We start from the raw sequence: 7,701 nt of genomic DNA on the forward strand, positions 1-7,701 counted from the left end.
TAGATTACTAGAGGATGTGCTGGATGTAAAGACTGAGTGGGTTAGATTACTAGAGGATGGTGCTGATGTAAAGACAGATGGGATAGATTACCAGAGGATGGTGCTGGATGTAAAGACTGAGTGGTAGATTAAGGATGGTGCTGATGTAGACGAGTGGTTAGATTATTAGAGATGTGCTGGATGTAAGACTGAGGGTTAGATACAGAGGATGGTGCTGGATTAAAGACTGAGTGGTAGATTACTAGAGATGGTGCTGGATGTAAAACTGAGTGGGTTAGATTATTAGAGATGGTCTGGATGTAAAGACGGTGGGTTAGATTATAGAGGATGGTGCTGGATGTAAAACGGGTGGGTTAGATACTAGAGGATGTGCTGATGTAAGACTGAGTGGTTAGATAGTAAGGATGTGCTGGATGTAAAGACTGGGTGGGTTAATTATTAGAGATGGTGCTGCATACAGTTAAAGACTGAGTGGGTTAGATTAGAGAGGATGGTGCTGGATATAAAGACTGAGTGGGTTAGATTACTAGAGGATGGTCGCATATAAAGACTGAGTGGGTAGGTAGAGTATTAGAGCATGGTGCTCATATAAAGACTGAGTGGGTTAGATAGATTTATTACACATTGATTACTACATAATGCAATGAAAAGTCCCTATGGACTAACCCGATATGACAACTTGTTACACAATGAAAAGGAGGGGCAAGAGCAGGAGAAGAAGAGACAAAGGACTTCACCTGTCTACATACAGTTGAATAATACGCTCAACGTAAAAATGGATATTTAACACCCCAACAACCGCTCATTCGGATTTAAAAATGCAATGTACATATTTACGATTGTATTGTCTTTGTCGTCTCGTTCTTTTGACATCACTCGATCAGTCTGTGGAGAGTAGTTCATCAGAAGTCTCTTGTTGTGTCCCCCAGAAGTCACAATGTCTTTTATAGCTGTAGCTTCTCTGTCTCGGAGTATCTGTTCGTTAAATGGATCTTTCAGAGTACCACCCGGTGGTTCTCTGTCGAGTTTACTAGACTGAAGTACTTGAACAGCTGCAGACTGAATTTTCCTGTGTATTCTTCTTCTTCTTCTTCTTCTTCTTCTTCGAGAGAGTTTTAGAGTTTCTAACAATTTCGTAACCTTCAACTCACGCTGTCGGTCACGCTGGTCTAACGTAGAGTCAAAGCATTTTACACATCTGGCTTACTGTCCGTATACTGGTCTCTATTGTCTACCATTGTGACGTCCGGTTTACCGTTCACCTACTGGTCTGATGTGAATTTCGTCACGGGTCCTTTTATACACTCTGGAAAAAGGGAGGTTCCATTACACAGTCCGTGTGGCTCAGTTGGTAGAGCATGCGCTGCATGCCAGGTTGTGTTCATTCCCACGGGGGACAGGAATATGTAGAACTTTCCAATTTATAAGTCGCTCTGATAAGAGCGTCTGCTAAATGACTTAAATGTAAATGTTTGGCATAATGCCTGTGCTCACGTGGTGTGTTACTGACTGGATAAACTTTATATGAAAAACCATTTTCTCATTTACAGTTGAAGTCGGAAGTTTAAATACACCTTAGCCAAATACATTAAGCTACGTTTTTCACTATTCCTGACATTTAATCTAGTAAAGATTCCCGTTTAGTCAGTCAGGATCACCATTTTATTTAGGAATGTGAAATGTCAGAATTATTTTTTTATTTATTTATTTTATTTTCACCTTTATTTAACCAGGTAGGCTAGTTGAGAACAAGTTCTCATTTACAACTGCGACCTGGCAAGATAAAGCATAGCAGTGTGAACAGACAACAACACAGAGTTACACATGGAGTAAACAATAAACAAGTCAATAACACTAGGAAAAAAAGAGTCTATATACATTGTGTGCAAAAGGCATGAGGAGTAGCAATAAATAGGCCATAGGAGCGAATAATTACAATTTAGCAGATTAACACTGGAGTGATAAATCATCAGATGATCATGTGCAAGTAGAGATACTGTGGTGCAAAAGAGCAGAAAAGTAAATAAATAAAAACAGTATGGGGATGGGAGGTAAATTGGTGGGCTATTTACAGAGTGACTATGTACAGCTGCACGATCGGTTAGCTGCTCAGATAGCAGATGTTTAAAGTTGGTGAGAGAAATAAAAGTCTCCAACTTCAGCGATTTTTGCAATTCGTTCCAGTCACGGCAGCAGAAACTGGAAGGAAAGGCGCCAAATGAGGTGTTGGCTTTGGGATGATCAGTGAGATATATAATAGTAGAGAGAAGTTTATTTCAGCTTTTATTTCTTTCATCACATTCCAGTGGGTCAGAGTTTACATACATCAATTAGTATTTGGTAGCATTGCCTTGAAATTGTTTAACTTGGGTCAAACGCTCAGGTAGCCTTCCACAAGCTTCCACAATAAGTTGGGTGAATGTTGGCCCATTCCTCCTGAAGAGCTGGTGCAACTGAGTCAGGTTTGTAGGCCTCCTTGCTCGCACAATATTTCAGGTCTGCCCAAAAATTTATTTTGGATTGAGTCAGGGCTTGTGATGGCACTCCAATAACTGACTTTGTGTCTGACTGATAGGCTCTATCTATCACAAAATATCTTGTACATTGTAGTGCTGATACGTCTCTATGATCTTGTTGTTAAGCCATTTTGCCACAACTTTGGAAGTATGCTTGGGTCATTGTCCATTTGGAAGACCCATTTGCGACCAACCTTAACTTCCTGACTGATGTCTTGAGATGTTTCTTTAATATCCACATAATTTCTCTTCTCTTCTCATCAGCCATAAGCCATCTATTTTGTGAAGTGCACCAGTCTCTCCTGCAGCAAAGCACCCCCACAACATTGATGCTGCCACCCCCGTGCTTCCGGTTGGATGTGTTCTTCGGCTTGCAAGCCTCCCCTTTTCCTCCAAACATAACGATGGTCATTATGCTGTCATTATGCTGTGCTGTCCAATTACTCTGCTGCTGTGTTTTGACTAGGTTTCTGTCAGCCAATCACCTTCTAGACTTCACCAACATCATACACTGCAACGGACTTCACTCGTCCTCTCTGGTTGTATTTTCGTTGGACGCGGACTCTCCCTCTTCTGTGACACCAACATGCTTCATCCCCCTTTCCATGTATCTCCTCGACCTCTCTGCCCTTCAGCTCCTCCGGACTGACACAACATCCCTCTCTCTCCAATCAGGAAAGAAGATCCGTCATATTAAGGATGCAGTAGGCGGACGTTATCACAGTTACAGAGTTGGCCAATAAGAAGCCAGGACAATGTTCCATGGGTGTTCTAGAACCCAGCCATCGGAGTTCTGTGATCCCCAGTCCCAAGATGGCTGATTGTACAGTGAGTAATCCATGTTGTCTCCCTGGCCTCTTCTCTTTTAGATGAAATCGGGAGCTGCTTGACTCAGTGGTGGTCCCCTCTCTCTTATTTTATTCATTTWGTTTATTTTATTGAACCTTTATAGAGAGACACAGATGATTGGTCCTTTCGCAGAGGGACACAGTTAATTGGTTYTTCCACAGAGAGACACAGTTGATTGGTCCTTTCACATAAGGACAGAATGGATTGGTCTTTTCACAACAGAGGGGCGGTTCTGATTGGTTCTTTTCACACAGGGATGCTACTAATTGGTTCATTTCATAAAGGTACGGTTCTGGGCCTGGTTTCCCAAAAGTTCCGTGAATTATTAAAACCTCTTTGTAAAAGTATCTTTTAAATGTTCGAGCCGTTTTCCCAAAACCATCTTTATTAGAGTTGCACTTGAATTCGTTAGGAATCTAACGCCTCAGACCACTCATAGAACAGTGGGCCTTAGATCACCGTTTGCCCTCCCACATCACTTTGCACAGAGAAACTCTCAGCTAAACATACAATGAACATCTGTCTCTCTGTGACCGCCAAAAACTCTGKATTTAAATAGCCTAAAAAGTATGTTGTAAACAAGGGAAGCAAGGATAATTTGTTTTGTTTAATGAAAACTGTGATAACCGAATTATATAATAGCTAGATTATTGAGGGCTAAATAGTGACATCCCTTTCATGTATGTGCAATCGATAGACCTACCTAATATTAAGTCATTAGGCTTCATCTGAGATGCTTCAACATTCACATCTATTAGTCCTATAGGCTAGTGTTATCTAAAAGATCACGCTTTTCACTGTAGCCTAACCAGTAACCTAAAAGTCAACTATTAGTCCTATAGGCTAGTGTTATCTAAAAGATCACGCTTTTCACTGTAGCCTAACCAGTAACCTAAAGGTCAACTAATAGTCCTATAGGCTAGTGTTATCTAAAAGATCACACTTTTCACTGTAGCCTAACCAGTAACCTAAAAGTCAACTATTAGTCCTATAGGCTAGTGTTATCTAAAAGATCACGCTTTTCACTGTAGCCTAACCAGTAACCTAAAGGTCAACTAATAGTCCTATAGGCTAGTGTTATCTAAAAGATCACACTTTTCACTGTAGCCTAACCAGTAACCTAAAGGTCATCTATTAGTCCTATAGGCTAGTGTTTCTCTAAAAGATCACGCTTTTCACTGTAGCCTAACCAGTAACTAAAGGTCATGTTTCAGTATTTAATGATTTAATTGTAGCATATCTATAGGTCTACTTGAAGCCCGATTCCTGTATGCATAGGCTACTATGATTTGTTGCGCAATTATGAAAACCATTGACATCATATCCTACTTTTTGGTGAGGTTGATAATTTCATAGTGAATGAGGGAACAGACGACTTTGACTTTGGCTTGATTCATTCTTGCTCACAGTTTACACAAACTGAAGAAATGCAGAATATACATAACTCAACATTGCCTACAGAATAGCATGATAAAACACTTAGAATACAGAACACATGGCCCACTTAATACAACACTTAGAATACAGAACACATGGCTAACATAATACAAACCTTAGAATACAGACACATGGCCACATAATTTAAACACTTAGAATACAGAACACATGTGTCACGTCCTGACCAGAGTTCTTATGTGTTGTGCTTGTTTTAGTGTTGGTCAGGACGTGAGCTGGGTGGCATTCTATGTTGTGTGTCTAGTTTGTCTGTTTCTGTGTTCAGCCTAATATGGTTCTCAATCAGAGGCAGCTGTCAATCGTTGTCCCTGATTGAGAATCATATATAGGTGGCTTGTTTTGTGTTGGGATTTTGTGGGTGTTTGTTTCCTGTGTCAGTGTTTGTGCCACACGGGACTGTGACGGTTAGTTATTTTTGTTATTTTGTATTGTCTATAGTTTTTGTGTATATTAAATCATGGAAACTTACCACGCTGCACATTGGTCCTCCGATCTTCTCGCCTCTCTCGTCGAGGAGGAGGAAGCTAGACTGCCGTTTACAACATGGCCCACATAATACAAACACTTAGAATAGAGAAACAGATGGCTAACATAATACAACACTTAGAATACAGAACACATGGCCCAAATAATACAAACACTTGAATACAGAACACATGGCTAACATAATACAACACTTAGAATACAGAACACATGGCTAACAACATACAACACTTAGAATACAGAACACATGGCTAACGTAATACAACACTTAGAATACAGAACACATGGCTAACATAATACAAACTTAGAATCAGAACACTGGCCCAACAATACAACACTTAGAATACAAAACACATGTTACATAATATAACCTTAGAATACAGAACACCTGGCCACAATAATACAACACTTAGAATACAGAAACACAATATGGAACATGAATATCAAACACTTAGAATACAGAACACATGGCCTTAACTAAATCACACTTAGAATACAGAACACATGGCTAACATAATACAAACACTTAGAATACAGAACAACTGGCCACATAATACAAACACTTAGAATACAGAACACATGGCTACATAATACAACACTTAGAATACAGAACACATGGCCCACATAATACAACACTTAGAATACAGAACACATGGCCCACATAATACAACACTTAGAATACAGAACACAGCTAACATAATACAAACACTTAGAATACAGAACACATGGCTAACACAATACAACATTTATAATACAGAACATGGCTAACATTTACAACACTTAGAATACAGAACACATGGCTAACATAATATAACACTTAGAATACAGAACACATGGCTAACATAATACAACACTTAGAATACAGAACACATAGGCAACATATACAACCTTTGAATACAGAACACATGGCTAACATAATACAAACACTTAGAATACAGAACACATGGCTAACATAATACAAACACTTAGAATACAGAAACATAGGCAACATATCACACTTTGAATACAGAACACATGGAACATAATACAAACACTTAGAATACAGAACACATGGCTAACATAATTACAACACTTAGAATACAGACACATGGCTAACATAATACAACACTTAGAATACAGAACCATGGCCACATAATACAACACTTAGAATACAGAACACATGGCTAACATAATACGAACACTTAGAATACAGAACACAGGCCCACATATAACACTTAGAATACAGAACACATGGCCCACATAATACAATTTAAACACATATAAAGTATTGTCTTATGGGAAAACTGTGTTTGTCACCTGTGCTCCCTCTCCGGGCCTCTTGGTCACCAGGCTGCTCGTTATGGCGCACACCTGTCACCATCGTTAGGCGCACCTGCGCGTCATCAGACACACCTGGACTCCATCACCTCCCTGATTACCTTCCCTATATATGTCACTCCCTTTTTTCCTTCCCCAGGCGTTTCTGTTTCTGTGTCATGTCTGTGCGTTATTCTGTGTTTCTTGTTTTGTATTATGTTGCGTTTATTTATTAAAAGACTCACTCTCTGAAGTTCCTTCCCGACTCTCAGCGCACATCGTTACAGTATTAAAAAAATGGAATAAAAAAATGACTGAATAGCCATGACTCATTTAGGAGTTACAGCGAGCTCTTTAGCCTAATTTCTGGAATCATCTTCAGATGGGACAACTCCTGTTACGACACAGTTAAGTTTCACTTGGTAACGAGCGCACTGCCTGGTGTTTTGGGAAGTGGGTGTGACATCTTTGCCAGTTATTTCTACGATGCATCGTTAAACACTCGTAACCCTAAACTCCATCGCTATCGGGAAACTGGCCGTGATTTGTTTCATTTTTTCACACAGGGATGCTACTGATTGGTTCCTTTTACATAGGAAGTTAGATTTATTTATTTAAAGATTCGATGTTCTTTCACACTAGCAGGGAAAGTTCTAATAGTTTATTTTCACAGAGGGATGACCTGATTTGGTCTTCCTTTTTATGTGGGGTGACAGGGATTTGACTTTCTCTGTGCCTCGTCAGACTTGGGATGACAGGGATTTGACTTTCTCTGTGCTCCGTCAGACTTGGGAATGTTTTACACATTCTACATCACTACTCTATCAGCAGGCTGATTGGCAGTTTGGCACCAGGCAGTGGTAGATTCAGGATGCTGACTCTCAGGGACATTCACAATAGACCGGCAACCAGTGCATATGCATCTCATTCAATGACCGCCCTGAGACCCGAATGCTCAAATTGAAAAGGAGATGCTGAGACATAACATATGCTTGTGAGAGATTCCATCAGTTTGTCTCAGACAAGTAACAGCATTGGAACGGATCACAACCACTGATTCCTCTGTTAAAAACCACTGATTCATCTGTTTCAAACCACTGAT

The sequence above is a fragment of the Salvelinus sp. IW2-2015 genome, linkage group LG37, assembly GCF_002910315.2.
Source record: "Salvelinus sp. IW2-2015 linkage group LG37, ASM291031v2, whole genome shotgun sequence".
NCBI lineage: Eukaryota > Metazoa > Chordata > Actinopteri > Salmoniformes > Salmonidae > Salvelinus > Salvelinus sp. IW2-2015.